The 25,671-nt window shown below is 35.0% G+C and overlaps 2 protein-coding genes and 1 long non-coding RNA gene across 5 annotated transcripts in view; 2 read left to right on the top strand and 1 right to left on the bottom strand.

The window, feature by feature from the left end:
* LOC111503553 (uncharacterized) overlaps positions 1-25,671 on the bottom strand; it is a 290,692-nt gene that overhangs the window by 210,527 nt on the left and 54,494 nt on the right. The gene's annotated exons all lie outside the window — the stretch shown is intronic.
* The window catches only part of LOC111511503 (uncharacterized), a 246,865-nt gene that overhangs the window by 109,527 nt on the left and 111,667 nt on the right, over positions 1-25,671 (top strand). The gene's annotated exons all lie outside the window — the stretch shown is intronic.
* LOC141485887 (uncharacterized) lies at positions 570-25,129 on the top strand. Its single transcript, XR_012467514.1, has 3 exons — positions 570-1,057; positions 11,695-11,788; positions 24,802-25,129. It is a non-coding gene; the product is annotated as an uncharacterized lncRNA (long non-coding RNA).

The following is a 25,671-nucleotide window of genomic DNA, read 5'->3' on the forward strand; positions in this document are numbered from 1 at the left end:
ACAATTTATTACCATTTATTCAAAGTAGAACTCATGTGAATGATATCTGATTCTTATTCCACAACAAATGTTTGAAATATATATATATATATATATATATATATATATATATATATATATATATATATATATATATATATATATATGTATATGTATATATATATATATATATATATATATATATATATAAAGACTAGTTAAGGAGAAATACGGAATATTGTTGGAGATGCAGTCAAAATGTACTGGGCTGTTTGTTATATGGTCGAGCTTTCGAGAATGTTCATTCCCTTTATCAAGACATTAACTTGAGGTTATAGTAAAAAGTCAGACGATGCAATGAGAAAAACAAAGTTAATACTTTTCATCATGTAGAAAAGTGTCACACATTAAATTTTTATGTTTCAGAGAAAAATACAAAACTTATTTCAATACCTCATGGTTGCTACCACGCCATCAATAAGTGCCATGCATGGCCAGTGAAAAATTATTTTAAAATTTCAAATCTTCTGAATGTTCAAATAAAATAAGTGATTCTGCGTCGATATGACTATATACGATTTTAATATGAATTACATCGTACCACCTTAAGGGAGACTGAACTCCATTTATAAATTAGTGAGTTGCTAGATTTCATACAGTAAACATCTCTGTAATTTCGAATTTTCACAGTTTGTAATTAAAATATATTTTTAAAAAGTGACTTTGCGTGAACGTTGATATATTTGGCGCAGTCGTGGTAGGATTATTAGAATTGTTTCGAATCGTTCGTGCAATTTTCGTTTCTACGATTAACTGATTTTCGAACTGATATCAACTTGGTGCATCGCTGTTTCGCTGTTTTCACTTTCTGTTTCGGAGTGTCTTCTCAACTACCAGAACACCCAGTCTATCGCAGACCCGCACATAGCCTGTCAAGGAGCGTATCATCGAAATTTGGGACCAACATAGCCCGAATTTGCATGGAGCAACGGCCTGGAAAAGACAAAATCGCTTAGCCAGTCGTCGACCTTATAGAAGGATAAGTACGAAACATGCACACAGTCGCTTTCATACTTTTGTAAGTACAATTGTTCATGTCTTTTGACGATTTAATCAACAATCTTTAAAATTTGAATTTAAATTCGCCTTCAACTGACTCACATTTACATTTCACTCCTAGTTCTAGCCAAACCACCCATACACATACAACCAATTCTATAAATTCACATAATAATCAATCAATAATAATGAATCAATTTAGAGCAGAATACCTCAACTGCATTCCTTAATTTCATGGTAATCCTAATGACATCACAAGATTCCTTTCAGTTAGCGAATCAATTTTAACTCAGTTTTACGACAATGCAAACTCCAATAACTTCCAGAATATTTTTTTTGGAAATTCCATTATTTCCAAATTGAAGAGCAATACCAAAATGTTAGTGAACATTCAAGGTGCGAAAGAATGGAAAGATTTGAAAGATATTCTTACTAGAAATTTTTCTGATCAACGAGATGAAGTTTGCCTAAATAGAGATCTTGTAATGATGAGACAATATAATAATGAAAATGCTCAATATCTTGAAATTGCTTTGTAGTTTTGTTAACGTTCATGAAACTACAGATGATGCTAAAAAACTTAAAAGAAGTTTGGACCAAAATTTAGCTCTCAAAACGTTTCTATCAGGGCTTAAAGGTACTACAATTAGATGCATGAAGCCTAATTCACTCAACGAAGCATTACAGTATGTAATACAAGAAGAAAATGTTCATTATTTTCAAAAGTTTTCTGATAAAAACAGTACAAAATCTAACCCAACTCAAAAAATGCATCAACCTCAAAGACCTACCGATATTCCTCAACAACCCATTCAAATATATAATAATAACTTCAACTCGAACACTCCCAATAACTTTTTTCGTGAACAAATGAACTTTCCATCACAACCAGTTCAAACACATCAAAGACCTAGAAGTCAACCACAACAATATTTTACAAATGCACAAGTATTCAAACCAATGCATTTGAACCAAAAAATGAATCCCAACCAAGACCTATCCCAATGAGTATGTCTACTAGAAATACTCGAACTCAACCCAATTCAGTGAATATATCATCAAGAAATCTTAATACTGCACAACAGTCATATTTTCATAATCGCGGACCAAGATATTTTGTAAGCAAAGAATTATTCAATACTGAAACCAATGATCTTGACCAACAAGTTGATACTGATCAACATAATCAATATATTGATACTGATCAATACATTGATAGTGACCAATATAATGAATATGACGAATTTCAAGAAATTAACCCTGAATGTCGAATTCGAATGATCAATGTAAATTTTCATTAGGTGCCTCGGAAAAATTAAGAAACCCTCAAATAATTTCATTCAACTCTTCAAACTCTAGTGAATTGTCATATATTGTTTTTCCAGAATACAATATTGAAATTTTGATCGACTCTGGTTCCACAGTCATTTATCGATCCCGAAATTGCTTTCAATTGTTTCCCAAACTTGATAAGAAATGACCCATTCGTCTACAGTATTTCCTCACATGAATACAGTACAAGCATTTCAGCATCTAAAATATTCAATTTGCCAAAACCGATGAAATTAAAATTCTTTCTTTTCAAATTTCACAATATTTTTGATGGTCTCATTGATCTGGATAACTTGAAAATCTTACAAGCCAGCATAAATTTTGATAAGGGATATTTATTGACCCCATTCTCCAAAATTAAGCTTCTGTTTCATAGGACAAGCAATGAATTGATTCTGATAACGATAGCACCTAGATCCGAACAAGTAATCAAAATAAAAACGTCTATCTCTGACGGCGAAATAATAATTTCACAATATAAAATTCATAACTGTGAAATCCCGAAATGTCTCACTATCGCAAAACAAGGATATGAGCTGACAACTATTTTAAACAATAATACAAGTCCAGTGACATTCGACTTTTCCAAACCATTAATTGTTGAAACTTTTGATAATAATGAAATGCAGAACATTGATTTGAATAATATTTGTTATATATTGGGTAACTTAGTGGACTGTTTTAATAGGTCTTTGAAAATTATCGAGTAGTTCGTTCTGTTCAGTGGTGCTAATGAATGAGAATTAACTAACAATAATAATGATATCAAAAAGAGGGAATTTAACGTGTCTGTGATTTCCTTACCTTGATTTTGGTCACAACGGCACTTGAGAAATCGGTGAATAGAGAGAGAGAGAGATAAGAAACTGCACTTTTCCAGTACAACTGCAGTTTTCTCGAGCACTTTCGGTTCTTTCTCCGGAATCGAACCTTTTGTCTATATGTTCTTCCTCTCGCGGCAGACAGAAAACCACAGTCTTCTCGCAATAAGAATATAAACAAAAAAATGAAAACAAAAACTCTACTTAATCAGACAAACATACTATACTGGGAGGTGGTGACGATACATACCGCCCACCTAAAATGCCGAGGCATTTTATTGATTATTTTCGAGTGGTAAAGGGCAAAGCTTTACCACTGACCGTTTGAGCAATCCAGTAGGAGTTTTTATTGAGGCAACGCGTATTTTCCGTCTGTGCCCGAATAAACTTCAACCACACGGCCAAGTTGCCAACGTGAGGGAGGCATTGAGTCGTGCTTAATTAAAACCATCGTACCCAGTTCAATGTTAACAGTGGGATCAGTCCACTTGCCTCGCTGGAACAAGGTATGGAGATATTCTTTGCTCCATCGCGACCAGAAATCTTTATGTAAATGTTGAATCAACTGCCACCGTGATAGTCTATTTAACGTGACTTTGCCAAGCTCTTCATCGGGGGAAGCATTCAACGGTTCCAGAGTTAAAAAATGACCTGGAGTGAGAACGGACAGATCATTAGGGTCAGAGCTGATCGGTCAGAGCGGCCTAGAATTCAAAACTGATTCTACTTGGACCAATAAAGTGTTGAATTCTTCGTAGGTAAGAAGCTGATTTCCAAGGACTCTAGAGATGTGATTTTTAACTGACTTGATACCAGCCTCCCATAATCCGCCGAAGTGAGGACTAGAAGGGGGGATAAAACTCCACTCGATTAGCTCTTGTTGAGCAGCAATATGAAAACCTTTGAGGATTCGAGAAGCTCCAATAAAATTAGTCCCGTTATCACTAAATATCTTTGTAACCCTACCACGTCGAGCAATCAAGCGCCACAGAGCTGCCAAAAACGACTCTGATGTCAAATCTGTCGCCAACTCTAAATGGAGTGCCTTAGTCGCAAAACACACGAAGAGGCAAATATAGGCATTGTGAGTTTTCGCACCACGATGACGACCGAGAGTTATGGAATAGGGTCCGCCGAAATCGATGCCAATGCAAGAGAATGGTTTCATCTGTGACACGCGTAATGGAGGAAGGTTTCCCATTGGAGCTCGGGATGGAATGGGATTTTGTTTCCAGCATGTAAGGCACTTTGAAAGTTTCTTACGGATGGTGCGTTTCGCAGATAATATCCAGTATTTCTGGAGTAAGAGAAAATACAGAGTTTGGAAACCAGGGTGGAAATATTGGCAGTGTACACTTTCGATGATTAAGTCGGTTAACCGATGTTTGCTGGGTAATGATAACGGGTGTCGTTTGTCTTAAGTGAGTTTGGAGTGTGTAAGACGACCACCTACTCTCAAGAGACCATTTGTGTCAAGAAAGAGATTCAACTTGCGGAGTGATTTCTCTAAAACTTTTCCACTGAGTAAGGAGGAGATTTCAGAGTGGAACACGTGAGATTGGATATGTTTAACTAGGGAGAGTGAAGCATGATGGAGATCTTCGAACGTGAGGTAAGACAACTTTCGTTCGGAAGGAGGAAGCTGACAATTATGAAGGAAACGCTTTACATAAGCGACAATCCTTTGAATTTTGGTGAAGGAGGAATACTTTTCTAACAGAATATCGAGAAAATTACTTTCTCTTTGGATGGACAAAAGTTCTTTTTTCTTCCAGGAGATATTCTGCATCTAACTCAGCGGAGCTAACCATGGAGGGCCAAAACGTCGAAGGTTGGCGAAGCCAAGAAGGCCCCGCCCACCATTGGGAATGATCTATTAGCTGGGATGGAAAAAGGCCTCGAGATGCACAATCAGCAGGGTTGTCTTTTGATGGAACGTAATGCCAAACCTCAGGGGAGAGCTTGTCTTGAATTCGACTTACGCGGTTACTCACGAAAGTTTTCCATTTATGAGGAGACGAACGTATCCATGACAAGGTTGTTGATGAGTCTGACCAGGCAAAAATATTGCTTACGGGAATTTGTTTGTCAAAAATCTTTATAACGAAAAAGAGGAGATCAGCTAGTAGACAAGCCGCAGAGAGTTCGAGTTTTGGGATAGAGAGGGTTTTAAGAGGAGATACTTTGGATTTTGCGCATATCAGGCGCAATATGTCATCCATAGTTTCATATCGACAGTATATAACGGTCGTATAACCATGTTCACTGGCATCAGCAAAGCCATGCAGGGTACAGGAAAAAGAAGAGGTATGGAATAGAAAGCGAGGAACGCTAATGTTTGAGAGAATTGGAAGCTCATCCTTTATCCGATTCCAAATGCATGTCACTTCCGAAGGAGGATTTTCGTCCCAGCCTATTCCTAAGGTCCACAAATGTTGAATGAGCCTTTTTGCAAAAAGAGTAAGAGGACTAAGAAATCCTAAGGGGTCGAATATCCTGGCAATTTCGGAAAGTATATTTCGCTTGGAGCAAGGTACTGACTTGGAACATATATAGTGAAAGAAAAATGATCAGCGGAAGCATTCCACTGTAAACCTAGAACCTTCACAGTTGAATCATTATTGAGATCAAGCGAGGTAGAGTTATCCGAAACTTCTTGGGCAAGTAAAGAAGTGTGATTACTTTTCCATTTGTGAAGCACGAATCCTCCTCTTCTGAGCAACGAAATGAGTTGAGATTTGAGACTTTGAGCTTCTTGAACTGACTGGCAACTTGTCACGATGTCATCTACATAGGAGGAGGTTTTTATGGCTTTGACTGCCAAGGGGAATTCTTCACCTTCATCCTGAGCAAGCTGCAGAAGGGTTCTTATCGCAAGAAAAGGGGCCGAGCTCACTCCATAAGTGACAGTATTTAGAACGTATTTCTGAACTGGCTCGTTTGGAAAGAATCTCCATAGAATTTTCTGATACTTCCTATGCTGTATGGTAGACGAATGTCTACCATGAGAGCGATAGGATTTATTCTGAAATTCAATAAGAGAGTAACCAAGTCACTCTGAAGCTTGGGTCCTATTAATAAAGTATCATTGAGTGATACCCCACCTGTGGTTTTCGCAGAAGCATCGAATACCACTCTCAGTTTGGTGGTAGCGCTTTCTGGTCGCGAAACACAATATGTGGGATGGAATATTCATCAGCGTTATTGTATGTTTCTGTTATAGGGGACATATGGTGTTGAGAGAGATAATCCCGCATAAATTCGGAATACTGTTCTTTTAATGAAGGATTTCTATTCAATTTGAGTTCGAGAAGATAAAATCGTCGGAGAGCGAGTTCTAGAGAATTAGAGAATATAGGTGCATTGGCTCGAAAGGGAAGTGAGACTATATATCTACCTGAGGCTATTCGGGACACAGTTTTAGAGAATATATCTTCGCAAACAGAATCTTCAGGAGAGAACTTACATATTCTTGGGACTTCCTCCAGTTCCCAAAAACGTTTGAGTGTAGAGTCGAGATAAGGATTACAAGAGCAATGTAACGATGTGAGTAATTCCGAACTAGAAGGGTTGGGAATTGATCCCATGAGAATCCAACCAAAAATGGTATTAAATGCGTTGGGTTCGTTATGTTTCCCAGGCCGGCGACCACTATTTAGGATCAAAGAAAAAATTTCGGCTCCTTGAAGAAGATCGATTCCATTGGAGATGTTGAAATGAGGGTCAGCAAGCTTGAGGTTCGACAAATGAGACCAAGACGTAACATTGAGGTCATGACTAGGCATTTTATTACAAACCTTGGGCATTACGATGACATTCAACTTGATAAGAGGTTTAGGGCTAGTGCACGGGCGAATCTGCAGGGAGACTGCTTTAGAAGCTGAGGAATTCATTTCATTTATACCTTAGATAGAGAGGGAAATATTGTGTTTTTGATTATATAATCCAAGACGATTGCAGCAACTTTGGCTTATAATGTTGATTTGTGAACCTGAATCGAGGAGGGCACGAATTTGCTGATAGTCACCGCGGGCATCAAGAACTTCAATAAGAGCTGTTGATAAGAGTATGGTAGTATTCATGTTCGACGGTTGACATTGAGAATGAGTTGAGGGTTTCATGTTCGTGAAAGCAGAAGAAGCTTGATTTTGTGGTAGGTTATCTCCTACAGGAGGCAGAGATGAGCTTTGATCTTGATGAAGTTGATTTATGGGAGGAGCGGTGATGCCAAAGTGTAACAAAGTATGATGTGTCTGCCCACAATTAAGACAGTGTGATTTTGAAGTGCAATCTTTTATCACATGTCTTGAACCGAGACAGTTGAGGCACCATCTTTTCGTTTTCACCATATTAAAGCGATCCTTAACATTCAGAGAGATGAATTGTAGACATTTGTAAATATGATGATTGCCATCACAAACTGAACAGACCACTTGTTCAACCTGGGCATGAAACGATCTTCTGGGGGTAAAATTGGAAGATAAGTTTTGCAAATGTGTTCTGGCTTTAATATCGGGTTAAGGAATTTTCTTCTGTGTGCAATCGAAAGTTCTATCTAAGGCACTAGATTGTTTTAGCACGAAATCTCGAAGGTCATCAAATGTTGGTATGTCATCAGAACCAATTTCCATTTCGAATCGACCAACTGTATTTGAATCTAACCGCCGTACAAGCATATTAAAAAGCAAAAAGCTCCATTGGTCCGTAGGAAACCCTAAATTTTTCAGAGCTGCAATATTTTCTGTGAACGTGTCTACGAGTTTTCTGAGATTTTGAGAGGAAATATTATCAGGGATTCGAGGAGCATTTTCTAAATCGAAATAGTGAGCATTCGCAAGGAGTCTTTTGTTTTCGTAACGTTTTATCAAAGAATTGTATGCAACAATATAGTTTGCATCCGAGATAGGGTTACACTTCACAAGTGCTAACGGAGACCCCGACAGAGATGAGATTAGGTAATTAAATTTATCTATGTTTTTCAAAGAGGAGTTATCATGGACTAAACTGTTGAACATGTCAATAAAGGTTTTCCATTGCTTGAAATTGCCATCAAATTTAACAAGTTCGATTTTTGGCAATCTCACATGACTCATTTCGGGTGGACTTGGGTTGTTTACAACATCGACTGTATTGAATAATTGAGGAAAGGTAGATTTTGCTGCATAATAATGCTTGTAAAATCATTTGGATAAAACTTTAAATTCCTCATTGTCATATTCATCCACTGAAATGAGGGGTGGCAAAAGAACTGCATTATGCTTTTCAAAGTCTTGATGAATATTTTCTAAGTGCGAACACATTGATTTAGATAGAGAAGGAAGATCCACAGACGTTTTAGCAGCTTCTGCTATTTCAGCAATATCGCTCATACGGTCTATACAAATTTGTTGAAGAGCCCGACATTGTTTTATTTTATTCGCGTTAGCCGTCATCTTGAACTACCACTGAATTGCTAAATAACAAGCTTCAAAATAGCTTGATAAATAATCGTACCGATCACACCTCGTATATTGAGAATCAATATCTCACCTCTAGCAAAAACTCCAAGTATTAAATATTTTTCAAAAAAAAAAAAAAACAAGTAAAGATCGGATGTGAAATTAAAAAACAAAACGATAGAGAGGTATTCAACAGAACGTTGACTTCTTGGGTTTTTTGCCAACAGGAGAAAATTAAATGTATTCGTCTGAGAACTAAAGAGTCTGAACAAAACGAACAAACGAAAATTTTTAAGAATTCACAATATCCGGTTCGAAGGACCATGTTATATATTGGGTAACTTAGTGGACTGTTTTAATAGGTCTTTGAAAATTATCGAGTAGTTCGTTCTGTTCAGTGGTGCTAATGAATGAGAATTAACTAACAATAATAATGATATCAAAAAGAGAGAATTTAACGTGTCTGTGATTTCCTTACCTTGATTTTGGTCACAACAGCACTTGAGAAATCGGTGAATAGAGAGAGAGAGGGATGAGAAACTGCACTTTTCCAGTACAACTGCAGTTTTCTCGAGTACTTTCGGTTCTTTCTCCGGAATCGAACCTTTTGTCTATATGTTCTTCCTCTCGCGGCAGACAGAAAACCACAGTCTTCTCGCGATAAGAATATAAACAAAAAAATGAAAACAAAAACTCTACTTGATCAGACAAACACACTATACAGGGAAGTGGTGACGATACAATATTAATGTATCAACTGAACACACACTAGACCTTACAAAAATTAGAACAGACCACCCTAATTCGGATAAAAAACGCAAATTTCTAGAAATTTGTAAAGAATATTCGGACATTTTTTACAAAAAAATACTCCCTTGACATTTAACAGCAAAATACGACACCATATACGTACGACTGATGACGTACCGGTGTACACAAAAATCTTATCGATATCCTTTCATCCATAAAAAGGAGGTCGAAGCCCGAATTGAACAAATGCTTGACTCTAAAATAATTAGGCCTAGTAACTCACCATGATCGTCACCTATATGGGTTGTTCCCAAGAAGGTTAACGCTACTGGCAAACAGAAATGGAGAGAAGTCATCGACTATCGTAAACTTAACGAAAATACGATTGACGATAAATACCCTCTCCCTAATATTCATGACTTACTTGATGAACTAGGAAAATGTCAGTACTTCACGACATTAGACCTAGCTAGCGGCTTCCACCAAATAGAGATGGAAGAAAAGGACATAGAGAAAACAGCTTTTGATACAGAAAACGGACATTACGAGTTCCTGAGGATGCCACTTGGGCTGAAGAACGCACCAGCCACGTTCGAAAAGGTGATAGATAACATCCTAAGAGGCATACAAAACGAAAAATGTCTCGCCTACCCAAACGACATCATCGTTTTCTCAACTTCACTTCAGGAGTACATGAAAAGACTTCGATATGTATTCCAGAGACTAAGAGAATCAAATTTCAAGATTCAACTCGGTAAGTATGCATTTCTGAGAAAATAGGTGGCCTATTTAGGACACATAATCACTCCTGAAGGTGTCAAACCAAATCATGACAAAATAAATGCCATCAAAAACTTTTCATTACCCAAAACAGAAAAACAAATAAAAGCTTTTCTTGGACTGATAGGTTACTAGCGACGTTTTATTCCAAATTTTGCGAAAGTTATAAAACCATTCACCAAATGTTTGGAAAAGGGTGTCAAAAATGAGCACAATGACGAATTTTTGACTTGTTTCGAAATCTGCAAAAATCTTTTAATAAACGAACCAATACTCCACTACCCTGACTTCACAAGAACGTTCAACCTGACAACAGACGCCTCAAATGTAGCTTTGGGAGCGGTCCTTCCGCAAGGCCCTATAGGTAAAGATCTACCGGTGGCTTTCGCGTCACGAATCCTTAACGATTCTGAACAGAAATATTCAGTAATCGAAAAAGAATTGTTAGCCATCGTATGGGCAACAAAATACTTCAGACTATACCTGTACGGGCGAAAATTTAATATTATCACTGACCACGAACCACTTCAGTGATTATTTTCATTGAAAGATCCACATTCAAAATTGATGAGGTGGAGAATCAAGCTCGAAGAATACCAATTTTCGATAATTTATAAGAAGGGGAAATTAAACACAAACGCGGACGCACTTTCCCGTGCAGAAATTCATACAGAGGAAACCAGATCATTTTAGGATGAACTAGATGAAATAATAGTTGAATCCTCACGTCTGGGCAATCCAACAACAGAGAAAAGTACTATTGGCCAAATATAAAAAGTTCCATACAAACTTTCATAAATGAATGTGAACTATGTCAACAATGCAAATACGACAGAATCCCTGTCAAAATGCAAATGAATGTTACTCCAACAGCCGCAAAACCATTTGAAATTGTACATATAGACGTATTTACTTTCGAAAAATCAAAATTTTTAACCATCATAGATAGCTTTTCTAAATACGCCCAATCTTATATCCTGAACGCAACGACAGGTACAGAAATCACTAACTACTTAATAAGTTATTTTTCTCACTATGGCGTACCCAAACAAATTATTCTAGATAATGGAACCGATTTCAAAAATTCCGTAATTACTGAACTTTTAGGACTTCATAAAATCAAAGTCTACTTCTGTTCCCCAAATCACTCCCAGTCGAATGGAATTATTGAATGATTTCATTCAACTATTATCGAACATCTAAGACTACTTAATACAAAAGGGTTTTCAAAAACACCTATCAAAATGAAAATGATTTACGCGATCTCAGCTCATAATCATTCAATTCATTCCGCTACCAAACTCAAACCAATTGATATCATAAATGGACATATAACCTCCAATAAACCATTCGATATTAAACTCGATGAAATCTTATTGAATGACTATATATCGCAACACAGAGAACGAGCAAAATTGTTATGCTCTCAAATTGATGCTAGTTTAGTTAAAAAGAAACAACAAATTACTGAGAAAATCAATAAAAATAGAGACGACTTTATTCATTCGACAACTAATACTTGCTTATCATTGCAGATTACCCGGAATCTTAGCGACACCAGATAAAATAACGTTCAAACACCTTAAAAACAATCCTGGGTTGATTCCAGTCAAACTTGGAACTGCAAAGGTCAGAGAATATTATCATTTTATCATACACTACTATGACTTGAATCCCATCATATCAGAAATCAATAGACTTAAAATGAAAATCTTGTGAATTTGATATCGAAAAATTCAGAATATGAAAAAAAAAAACGTCCAACTACTTAAAAATACTGAAATTTATGGAGACCAATGTCGAAAATAAACTGATAGAACTCATCCGATGAGAAATAAAAGAGGAATAATCAATGGGTAAGGATCGATTTTTAAAGCAATTAGTGGCAATTTAGATGCAAGCGATGGCGAACGCTATGAAAAACTTATTCAAGAACTAAAGCAAAATCAAGATAAATTGTCATCGAACATAATAAGGCAAAATTCTCTGGCTGTCTCTCTAACTGATAAATTTAACAATTCCATTCAGCAAATGAATCATAACGAGAAATTAATTGAAATAAAAATCAATCAAATTTCTGAAATAGTCAAAAATAAAGTTTATCGAGAAAATTCAGATTTCATTACAGACATAATGAATCAACTAATTAATATGTTCGAAACTATCAACTCTATTCTACAAGACATTGAAAACTCCATATCTTTTGCAAAAATCAGAATGATGCATCCAAGTATCATGAAAGCCAAAGACCTTTACGGGAAAAAACTGCTGTTCAAAATAGATTGAAGAAAAATCAACTACCAGTTGAAATCAGGCTTGAGAATATTATGGTGATTGAAAAATTGATAAAGGTAGATTGTTACCTACTGAATAAAAAAATCACATACATCCTCAATATTCATCCAACTGATGAATATTGAGGACCATGCAATATGCCAAAAGATGCGATTGGAAATCAATCAACTAATATTCAAACGATTAGAAAAGTCAACCCAATGGATTGGACACTTACTTACCGAAAAAACAGTTAGAATGAAATGTCACCAGCAAGAAGAAGCCATCAAAGTCAGAGGTTCATACCTAGTCGACATCCCAAATACTTGCCAGATATCGACAAATCAAGAAGTTATCATCAATTATCAGCAGATCGATACCCAAAGCCAACCCATCCTGTTTCCCGATTCATATATACAAGAAATTCCAAGAGAGAAGTTCAATTTGAGCCTTCACTTGAACAACGTAAACTTGGATGAGCTACATGAAATTAGAACGGGGTTCATAGAAAACCTGTTACGTGATTTTTGGCTTTTCTTAGTAAGCGATAAAACAGTTTAGGTGTATGCACCGACTAATATCTCAGTGGAGTCGGGTGTGGGTCTTATTATTAGTATTAGACACAAAAAATGGTATGAGAGGGCGCCAAGTGATTTGAAAAAATATAACATACACCTCTCTTAGAGTTGAAATCACTAAATCCAATTGGCTTACTTGCCAACCTATATGTTAGTTGAAATAAAAATATGTGAATGGTATAAATATGTCTCTATAATAGCACAGTAAATATTTTGTAACACAAATTATACAAAATTTAGAGGTTAAAGGCCAAAAAAACTCTCGAGAGAAAGGTTCCAGAATAAAGTCGATAAAAATCAACCTTTATTTCAGAACGCAACTACTTATTCGTAAAACTAAATCAAGGTAACCAAATATAGGTATATATACATATATATATAAATTCTAGGAGGCTTTAAGAAAAAAATACTCGGCTTGTTCCCACACAGCAAGTGTTTTCCTTATGTGCGCGAATAGACAAAAAATAAAGAAACATCCACTGGGTGGTACTTATCAATGGATCCTTAAGCGAATTCTATCGGGACGTTCCACGAGATAGGGTGAGACTTCCTCCGTTCCCGTATCAGCTGTCTTATGTTTGATCCCAGACAAAGGAAAAATTATCCAATCCTTTTATCACCTCGAAGACTACCACAAAATCCTATTCCTCGGGAGAATTGGAAATACAAGTTGAAACAGTATCATAAAACGCCTAAAAAGTCATGGAAAGTGTTACGGTCTGATCTAAACAGAACGCGGTATAAAAAGGAATATAATTTTCCACAACTCACCTCATGTGCAAAAACCCGACGCAACCCTGAGACGTTGAATATTAATATTCTATAGACTTATCCTCTATTACTAAAGAAAATTCGGCGATATCCAGAAAATACTATAATCCAAAACGAACTTCGCCAATTTGGAATGCAATAGTGAAAAATCCGTTAATAACGATACATAATATGCACTATTCATCCAACCTATCCAAAATACACACAGTCACTGTTCGGTCGACCGAAACATCCGATACGGTTTTTTTTTCGTACCTACTTTTTTTTCCCATAAGATTCGCATTCCCAATTGAAATCGCTCATTTTGACCGGCGAACGAAATAAATGAATTCGCATGTGTGAGGAAATTCACTATACATACCGAGTGTTGTTTCGCGGCGGTACCCTAGTATTTTAAAACCTTTTATAATTCATTAAAACACGTTACAAACTCCCCTTTTACTTCCCCAAAAAAAAAAATATATTTACATATATACTCTTTTTTTTTTTTTTTTTTTTTTTTAATCTAACTTGATATCTTTAATATGCCAATTACCTAAAAAAGCACCCGATACAAAATCAGTCAGTGAATATACATTAGGAGAAACTTTCCGGGCTACCTTGCACTTTATAAACTTAGGCGCTAATTTTGACGCAAAATAAGCCGCCTTATCGGACAATTGATAGTTTTTCTTCCAAACTATTTGACCAATTTCCAAATTGAGTGGTCGTCTCCTGAAATTATAACGATTCGCACTCTTTTCGTAGGCACTAGTTAACCGGGACTTGACTAAATCATTAATTTCCCTTAAACCTTTGACATGGTCAGCTAAACATTGCCTATCTGCAAATTCAAATTCGGTATTTTCGATATTTGGACCCAATTTATTATGAACTTTTCCCGAAAGATATAACTCACGTCCAAAATTTAAGTAAGCAGGACTATATTTCGTGACTTCGTGCACTGCGGTTCGTAAAGCAAATCCGAATTTGTGAAGATCTTCATCCCAAGTGCGATGATTATCCTTTATAAATGACCTGATCATGGTTTTCACAACACGGTTAACTCTTTCAGTTGGATTTGCTTGCGGATGGTAATGAGCATTGAACTGTATGTGAGAGTCGTAAGAGGAAACTAGCTTTTTAAAATGATTACTTACGTATTGGCGACCGTTATCGCAAATTATTCGCTCAGGTACACCATATATCATGAAAATATCTTTTTCCATATGATTTACTATGGCTTGACTAGTAGCGGACTTGATAGGAAAAAGTAAAACATATTTGGTAAATAAATCTGCCACAACAAAAATGAAACGATTTTTCTTCTTACTGAGTGGAAGTGGACCTATAAGATCAGAGCAGATTACTTCCCATGGACGAGATACTACTCGGGCACTCATTTGACCAAATGGTAGTTTTTGCTCAGGCTTCTGAGACTTGCAGACTTGACAATTCTTTATATATTTTGCTATATCAACGTTCAGTTTAGGCCAGTAATATAATGATGCAACTCGATTTTTTGTTTTGAAATACCCTAGGTGTCCTGAAGTTGGAGCATCATGACATTCCATGAAAACTTTCTTCCGAAGAGATTTGGGTACCAGTAATTTCCAATCATGGTCAGGATCAGAAGATGAAGTCGACTTCACCAGCTTGTAAAGTTTTCCCTCCCGTTCACACCACTTAACATATTTTTCTGGCACGGAACGGATTTTGTATAGAAGTTTTTCATACCATGGATCATAATCATCTTGAGTAACGTCAATATACGCTACCGCTCTTGATAAGGCATCGGGTACCACGTTCAATTTACCCTTACGATGAATTATTTCAAAATCAAAATTCTGTAATTGGAGAGACCACCTAGCTAAGCGACCTGAAGGATTTTGAAGTTTATGAAGCCATAGAAGTGAAAAGTGATCCGTAATGACCTTGAATTTAACTCCTTCAACGTAACAACGGTGCTTCTGAATTCCCCATAAGACTGCTAAACATTCCAGTTCCGTGGTTGAAAATTTGGATTCCTGAGAAGTCAAGGCTCTGCTGGCATAAGCAATCACGTGTTCACCGTCCTCCAAATTCTGTGTCAACACGCAACCTATTCCCACCTGTGAAGCGTCACACTGCAAAATGAATTCCTTCGAAAAATCCGGACAACTGAGTATGGGCGTAGAAATCAGCAACTCCTTAATTCTCAAGAAAGCAGAATCGGCTTCCTCAGACCAGACAAATTTTTGGTGTTTGCGAGTTAGTTGACTGATGGGCGAAACTAGAGAAGCGAAATTTGGAATAAACCGCCTGTACCAACTGACCATTCCAATAAAACGACGAACCTCTTTGACTGTCTTCGGAGTTGGATAGTTCAGCATCGACTCAACTTTCTGCGGATCTGTTCGGAGACCATGTTCGTCGACAAGATATCCCAAAAATCTCAACTGACTCTTCACAAACTCACATTTGTTTCTGTTAACTGTCAACCCCGCTTGTAAAAGTTTATCAAAAACTTTTCGTAAAACTTCAAGATGTGAAGAGAAATCCTTGGTAGCTACAATGATATCATCCATATAAACAAAAACTGAGTTTTCCAATTCGGCCCCAAAAATAGTATCTACAAAACGTTGCATAGTTGCAGGAGCATTATGAAGCCCGAAAGGCATTCTATTGAAATGAAATAAACCCTTTCCTGGAACTGTGAACGCGGTTTTTTCTTTACTGGAAGGATCCAACAAAATTTGATGATATGCACTGTTCAGATCAATTGAACTCAAAACCCTAGCATCTCGTAATTTATCGAGTATACTATTGATGTACGGAAGTGGATAAGCATCTTTTTTTGATACCTGATTGACCTTCCTGAAATCTATACAAAAACGATATTCATTGTTCGGTTTTTTCACCATCACCACTGGACTGGACCAAGCAGACTTTGAAGGCTCAATAACCCCAAGCTGTAACAATTTATCAACCTCCTTATTTATCAATTCCTGAATATACGGAGAAACTGGATAATATCGCTGCTTTATAGGTAGAGCATCCCCTGTATCGATCACATGACAAACTCCCTTGGCACAACCTAAATCGCTTTTCATTTTACTGAAAAAATCGGTAACTAGCTCATTTAACTTAGACCTGTCCTCCACTCCAACCAGACATAAACCTAACAGATTTCCATTATCCCCAAATTCCCACGAATTATTTGAAAAAGAACCGACAATGTCCATCTGTTTACAAAAATCTATTCCTAAAATGATATCAACCTCAATATCTTCTACGACTAAAGCTCTAATAATTCTTACTTTACCTTCTAAGTCTACTGGAAGTAGGATAGACCCCAAAACTTTACATTCGTCTCCATTCGCAACCCTGACTTTAAAATTATTTTTTTCTAACCGAACAAGATTGCCTAACTTCAATAATTTAGGCCAGCCTTTATTACCTATAATCGTTTGCGCTGCCCCTGTATCTAAAAGTCCATAAAAATTGATTCCATGGATCTTCACATTAATATATGGACGGGGATCATCTTTAGATGTACAAAATATTGCATCTATTTTACTTTTCCGATATTGAACACTTATAAAATTTAACCATGCCCCCCAAGAATCGTTTTCCGGTTTATTCAATGAGGAGGTCCTAGAAGACCGGATACTTAATGACCTCCTGAGCCGTTTCCCCGAGGATTACAAGTACATTGAAACTTAGTTACATTCGGTTTTCCGCAGCGAAAGCAAAATTTTCGCGAACGAGATTTTGAACATTTAGAAAAACTATGTCCTACCTCTTTGCAATTCCAACACGTCAAGTTGGCAACATTAGTACTGGAAATATTATTTATTGAAAGCAATGGTCTTGAACTAGGACCGGCCAAATCGGTTTCAAGGACACATAACCTTCGATTGGGTACAGGACGACTTTCGGCTAAGTGTTTAGTTTTCTCTAATTTTTTACATTCTTGTAATAAAGAATCAACCGAATTGATATCGTGTAGACGTGAACCTAAACCGTGAATATAATAAAAATCTATATTTTGACGCAAAATTTCCAATTTTTCCGATTCAGTTGGAGAATGTGGCAGTCTCTTGAATAAATTCATCATTCGAGCAAAATAAGTACCAACCCCTTCGATAGCTCCCTGTACACTAGTACGAATCTCCTCTTTGAGATCTCTTTCGAATGAAAATGGCAAAAATTCTTCTTTCAAAAGTTTAACAAAATCAGACCAAGAATTAACATTATCTTTCACTAAACGATACCAAATTAATGCATCCCCAAAGAGTAAATCTGTAATAGAGTATTTCAGTTCCTCCTCCGACACTCCTCGTGATATCTTGTATTCTTCCACCCTCTCAAGAAAAGCATTCACTCCCAAACCTAATTTATCTTTTGAATTTCCACTAAACTGAATCCCCCATTTGTGTACCGGAACATATGCTCTGTGAGTAGTTTGATTATTACTTAAACTAGTGGATGAAGATGGCGTAATCACTAAGTTATTATCATTATTCTGTCTACTAGTACTATCACCCTGAGGTTTGCTAATAAAAATTTTATCATCTAATTTTGTTTCCAACTCATTTAATTGTTCGAACAAATTAGTAATAGAACTTCTAATTGTATCATTGGTTCCTCCTACATTAGTTAATCTCGTTAACCTGCCGTACAAGTGAAGTAACTTAGTATTGACATATTTCTGTTCTGTGCTCCCAACTGAAATATTTTTTTCCTCAAAATATTCCAATAAATTGACAACCTTTCTATTACAACAATCTACTTCAGAAACAGGATCTAAAGTCAAATTCTCATCAGTGACCAAGTCTCCCCAAGTTTCATTGTTCAGGTTCTCTTTTAGTTTTTTCCTCATAACCTCAACCGTGAGAGCCTGAGTATTCACCAAACCCCTAACCTTGAGTTCGTAAATCAACTCATCCCTAGCCAAACGATAAGGATCCATTATGTGAACTAAATATTGAACAAAATGACTATAACTATAACCGTAAAACAATATAAAATGTGAGTGTCCTTAAATTTTACTAAATATTATTACTATTATCCCGATTCTCGATAAATAAAAATGCTTTGTGGACAAAAACAAGCTGAAGGCTGATAGAAACTCGGAAAAAAAATTGAAAATGTGCCAAGTTTTTTTTTCCCAACCTACAAAATACAGTCGATATATCATATACAGTTTCGAAAAAAATAAAAAATGATTTCAAATACAATTCATGAAATATTCCAAAAATTCAACTAACATAAAATTCACTAGAAATTAATTCAATACAGAACTCAAAAATCGGGCCCCCAAAGTTGAGCGCCAATAAAACTGTTACGTGATTTTTGGCTTTTCTTAGTAAGCGATAAAACAGTTTAGGTGTATGCACCGACTAATATCTCAGTGGAGTCGGGTGTGGGTCTTATTATTAGTATTAGACACAAAAAATGGTATGAGAGGGCGCCAAGTGATTTGAAAAAATATAACATACACCTCTCTTAGAGTTGAAATCACTAAATCCAATTGGCTTACTTGCCAACCTATATGTTAGTTGAAATAAAAATATGTGAATGGTATAAATATGTCTCTATAATAGCACAGTAAATATTTTGTAACACAAATTATACAAAATTTAGAGGTTAAAGGCCAAAAAAACTCTCGAGAGAAAGGTTCCAGAATAAAGTCGATAAAAATCAACCTTTATTTCAGAACGCAACTACTTATTCGTAAAACTAAATCAAGGTAACCAAATATAGGTATATATACATATATATATAAATTCTAGGAGGCTTTAAGAAAAAAATACTCGGCTTGTTCCCACACAGCAAGTGTTTTCCTTATGTGCGCGAATAGACAAAAAATAAAGAAACATCCACTGGGTGGTACTTATCAATGGATCCTTAAGCGAATTCTATCGGGACGTTCCACGAGATAGGGTGAGACTTCCTCCGTTCCCGTATCAGCTGTCTTATGTTTGATCCCAGACAAAGGAAAAATTATCCAATCCTTTTATCACCTCGAAGACTACCACAAAATCCTATTCCTCGGGAGAATTGGAAATACAAGTTGAAACAGTATCATAAAACGCCTAAAAAGTCATGGAAAGTGTTACGGTCTGATCTAAACAGAACGCGGTATAAAAAGGAATATAATTTTCCACAACTCACCTCATGTGCAAAAACCCGACGCAACCCTGAGACGTTGAATATTAATATTCTATAGACTTATCCTCTATTACTAAAGAAAATTCGGCGATATCCAGAAAATACTATAATCCAAAACGAACTTCGCCAATTTGGAATGCAATAGTGAAAAATCCGTTAATAACGATACATAATATGCACTATTCATCCAACCTATCCAAAATACACACAGTCACTGTTCGGTCGACCGAAACATCCGATACGGTTTTTTTTTCGTACCTACTTTTTTTTCCCATAAGATTCGCATTCCCAATTGAAATCGCTCATTTTGACCGGCGAACGAAATAAATGAATTCGCATGTGTGAGGAAATTCACTATACATACCGAGTGTTGTTTCGCGGCGGTACCCTAGTATTTTAAAACCTTTTATAATTCATTAAAACACGTTACAAACCGCCCTGCACTTCAAGAAAAATCTATAAGCTATACACCCAGTGCTTGGACGATTATAGTTTATGGGATTCTAGCAGTTCTACTAGCGTATGCCATATACAAAAAGATTAGAGACATCAATCCGCCTTTCAGAAGAAGCCCCCGAGGAATCCATAGAGTTGCAGAATATTCAACTTCCTGAGTGATCCTCCGAAGTTGAATCTGTGAGGGGAGGAATTACATCGTACCACCTTAAGGGAGAAGAGCTTATCCAGCATCGCTGACGCCATTTTATGCTGATGTTGCTGAATCGACTTGAAGACTGAAGACTAATTTATAAATTAGTCAGTTGCTAGATTTCATACAGTAAACATTTTTGTGATTTCGAATTTTCACAGTTTGTAATTAAAATATATTTTTAAACGTGACTTTGCGTGTACGTTGATATATTTCATGATAGATATGAAGTTCAGGCTTTTTCCAACAGATAGCTACAAAATATATTGAACTAACCTCAAAATCGAAAGAGTTCACCACATATTCATATCATACCAACTTTTCTGAATCCGCACATAATGAAATCGATTCGGCTTCTTTGTATATTTTAAATTCCGACAATAATCAACTTTTTTTGCGTCCTTAAGTATTTTATTTTTCAATCTGTAATCATTTCTGTGTCCTGCAGTGTTGCCACTTTCACTCGACTTGAATAGAGTGGATGGGGTATATATCCAGAATACCAGTATATGCATACATAAGTGGTGTTGATGCGATGTGTACCTCTGGAACACTAATTGTATATGGTGTATACGTAAAAAGTTCTTGAATGTTGCTAGTTAAGACTTCCACTCCATTTACAGTAAAAAATAAGTAAATAAAAATTTATAGACATATAAAAATAATCTGAAATCAATTTTCAGATTAGATTAGATTGAAAGAATTCAAAGATTTCAAACCAAGCTATTTGACGACGTTTCGATTATTAATATCCACAATCGTCTTCGAGTGATGACGTCATCATCTGAAGTAAGTTGGTTTGAAATATTTTAATATTTCTTTTTAATTTTCTGCTCATTTTTATAAATTTATATATTTTTCTTATTTTTTTACTGTTTTTTGTGTTTCTTGTTCGTTTTTATTATCATGTTTCATTGTTAATTATAATTAATATCTTAGCTTCTGTATAAACCGTAATTGATTTATTTCAATTTCCAAGTTACAATAAATTAGACATATTAGACAATGGAAGTCCGAACTAGCAACATTCACCACGAATCATTGTCAATCACTTTCTAACAAACGTAGAAAGTCCTTTATTCTCTCAACTTCTGAACGGAACAAAGTCGGACAAAGCTTATGTAGAAAAATGATATTTTTAATAAATGCTGCCCTCTCAACCAGCAAAATTGTTTTATAATTACATGGTGTTTCAACAGTTTTATTTTGTTGGTATTTTATAATTACTTCCAAAATGCTAATTGATTATATTATACCAGCCGTGAACATAATACAGTTGTCAGCAATGAAAGTATTTCATAAATTTGTCGTAGAAACGTTTATAAAATAAAATTTAAAATTCCTTATAAAATAGACACGAAATTATCACAGAAACGTTTTCACAGTTAATTTATAAAACATATATTCCTATAAAAGTAAATATTTTTGTAGCAGTTTTGTAGCACTTTTCTGTGAGGTTTTTATGCTCTTTATAAAACTATTTCAAGATTATTTTATACCTGCTTCCTGTAGCTTTAATGAAATTATTTAATTGGAATGCTTTCGAACACAATTCTGTTTTCATTACCATATTGTCACTTTAATAATAATTATTCAACTATTTTATAGTATGATATATTTACTACAATTCCATTACATTAAAATAACTGTTATAAAATTAAATTGCTTCCGCTAATATATATTTGCTGTCGCCAAGAATGAAATGCAGCATTTAAGAAGAACCAGCTGACATTGATTTTAGAGGCCGTGTAATGAAGTATAATTTGTTAGTTTTATTTGAGTAGCGTCCCAATAACTATATACCTAATAACGTCATTGGAAAACAATTAAGAAAAGTTGTTCGTTTTAGAGGAAGACCCACGTAACCTAGTGCTTCAATTTTGTTCTTGGTAAAAACAGGAAAAGGTTATTGATGATTAAAATCCGTCGATTTAAGTGGAGCATACACTAAAATCACTAGCTCGAAACTCCTTCGAAATCCAGCCTTTGTAATCGATGCAAGAAGCGTCTTAGCCAGAATATCACGACAGATAATATTTATCCGAACAATACGTGAGGGATCCTATCTTCATTTCTATAGGAATCTATATCTTTGAAAGTAGATCGACTCTGCCGCAATACCATCTCTCCCAGAACTGAGTGTTTTTAACAGTTTTATAGAGGTAACGTATAAACTAAAATACGTTAAAACTCTTGCTATTGATATCAAATTATTTTATAGAACGACGCCATTTTAAAATGATAGCAATTCGGAATACTGACATTAAATGAGTTAAAAATATGAAATATTGCACATATAGTGATATTTACAGATGAAAAGTACCTAGATATTATAAGATTGTATTATTCAGAACGAATAGAATCAATTTGCGACTAGAAAGTTAATGCGTCGGCAGAGTGAATTTTTATATAATCAATAATTTTTTCCAAAAATTTCAATAAAAAAGTGGCGCGCTTAAATTTTACTAATAATATGGTATATATTTGTCAATAAAATTTCATTCGCAGTTAAAGTATAAATCTTTGAAGCAAAAACAATGTCTTCAACAGTTTTATGGGCATTCCAGAAAACATTCTGAACACTTTTTTATTTTATCGTTTTCGTTTTAGGCTGCATTATATTTCATTAAGCTTACTCGGAATCATTGAAAAACTGTAATAAAATTGTATTTCAGTTATTTTATTTACGAATAGTATTAGAAAAATGTTATAGTAACTGCCGAAATGTTTATGAAACTGTTTGTAAAAGGCCTTACAAAATATTGATGAATATTATAATGTTTCATAAAACGGTGCCAATTTTCTATTTATAGCTGTTTTATAAACACATTGAAAACATTTCTGGGAGATCTACAGTTTTATAAATTGTTTCTCCGAAACGTTTTCACAACCATTATAAAATATAAAATTGCTAGTTGAGCTCTTTGCTCCAAGGGGGTACCGCCGTGAACTTTTTTCATATGGAATGGGAGGTTGTATTATACCTCATTTAATCGGACTTTCAATTTTCTATCCATCTTTGGTTTATCTTTCATAAAGAGATCGACCTCACTTGAATAGCTGATGGAGTAACAATCTTTTCGAAAATCTGCAAACGACAAGTGAAAAATAAAAAAAAAACTCATTCGGTATTGGCTCCGATTTATTCCATCAATTTTTAAAATGTGAACAGACGTTTACAAACTCATTTCTTTCATTATGAATTGTTTGTTACAAGTAACTGTTATTCCAAACTTGAGCTCAAGAATATACTGCAGTGGTGTATCATACACTTTAGATTCGTGAAATCTAAAGTATAAGTTACACAATTTCGATGCCTTACGGCTAGAATAAAAGGTGCTTGTAACAAAATTTTCTCAGAAACATTCCAAAATGTAAGAAATAAATTTGTAGAAATACTTCATTATTGTCAGAAAGTGAATGATGAACAGTTATGTAGTGAAGTGAAATGAAAAAAAAAATGAATCTATGTCATTACAACATGATGTAATTCCGATCAAATGAAGAGAATAAAAAAGGAGATATGCAGTAACAGGAGAGTTTATATTGATAAACTGAAAAATTAAAAAGAAACTTTATTTATTGAAAGCAATATTGACTAAAATATCAAAACAAAAAAATTAAAGTCCAAATTAAATATTCTTTTTGTATAAATTTTGGATGAACACTTTGATTTTTGCCCAAAACTTATTTTTTAGCAATTCAAAATATTTGTTTATCAGAATTTCACATTCGTATCGCCTGGGAGGTTTCTTCATATTGATGTGATTCTGAAAGAATTTTGTAACAATTTTTTTTTTGTTGATTTGTCCAAGGTACTAGCAATCACTTTTTAAAATTATTTCCATTTTTGTTCACTGTGGGAATAGATTTGATACGATGCCTCAATGTCTTCGTCTAGAATATTGGCTAAATCATCTATGCCCCCAATAATTTCCAAATTAATTTTCATGTCATAATTTTCTGCATCTTCGTCTTCCAAAATGTCATCATCCATCTTCGAATCTATTTCATCTGAAGTTTTTCCTTTGTAGTTTCCTGCTCCCCCTCTTCCCATTAGCATCAACAACTTGGCAATTTTTGCAGTCTGATATACATCATCAGGAAGATGTACTATCATATGACCCATAAACGTAGCTAACTGCTCTATATCATTTTGAGTCATATTGAAAACTTGAGTTGAAGTAGGCAAATTTTTTCTCAACTTTTTAATATTTTTTAATATTTTGTTTCAGGTTTTATGCTGCCTTCGGTCCCTTTTCTATCAAATAGTCCCTAAACAATTTTGTTTGTATATACTATGATAGTTGTGAAGAAAATGTTAGCATATTTCTTGTGAATCTCTTCAAAATAACTGAAATTGGCATAAGTGAAAGAATTGATATTCCTTTCTGAGATAATGAGAAAATATATTAACTTTTGAGTCAGATATTTCCGTATCATTATGATGCTTAATAGAAACACTATTTCTTGATCTTCAATTATATCTATACCTAGAATTAAAAATTTTCTCTAGTCGTCTACACTAAAATTTAATTCGAAAAGAATTTCTATATAATGAGAAAAATCAGGTTTTTTATTTTAAATTTTTATAAAAAAAGGGATCTTAACCATCACTAACCCAGTCATACAAATAAAATTTTTGAAAATGAAAAAAATTTAATCCAAAATATTAATGGACGTAAAATATTTTTTCAGTGAAAAATTATATTTTTATTATAAAACAACGTTCGTTCGACAGCTACACTCAGAAAACAATTTTATTTTTCAATTTGTGTGTTTGCATTTTGAAAACAGTGTCCAAGATAAGAATGAACAGCATGGGAATATTAGAAACGGTAAGTGATACGGTGTCGATTGAATAAGAGGAAAGTATCGCATTTATGTGCCTAATAATATGCCATTCAGGAAGTCTCAATATTATGAGTAGTTTTGGAGATATCCGAGAAAAACCGAAATTTGAGAATTTCGTTTTTATTTTCTCCTAGATTTATTTTCAGAAGAAATGTAAAACAAATAGCACTTTGTCATGGCCACTTTTTGAGGAATACATGATAACGTGAGCAGAATTTTTCTGCGACGTTTCGTCTTGTAGAAAACATCAT

This window comes from Leptinotarsa decemlineata, unplaced genomic scaffold, assembly GCF_025532065.1.
Source record: "Leptinotarsa decemlineata unplaced genomic scaffold, Ldec_3_MD MMD2_tig00026340_RagTag_RagTag, whole genome shotgun sequence".
NCBI classification, from domain to species: Eukaryota; Metazoa; Arthropoda; class Insecta; order Coleoptera; family Chrysomelidae; genus Leptinotarsa; species Leptinotarsa decemlineata.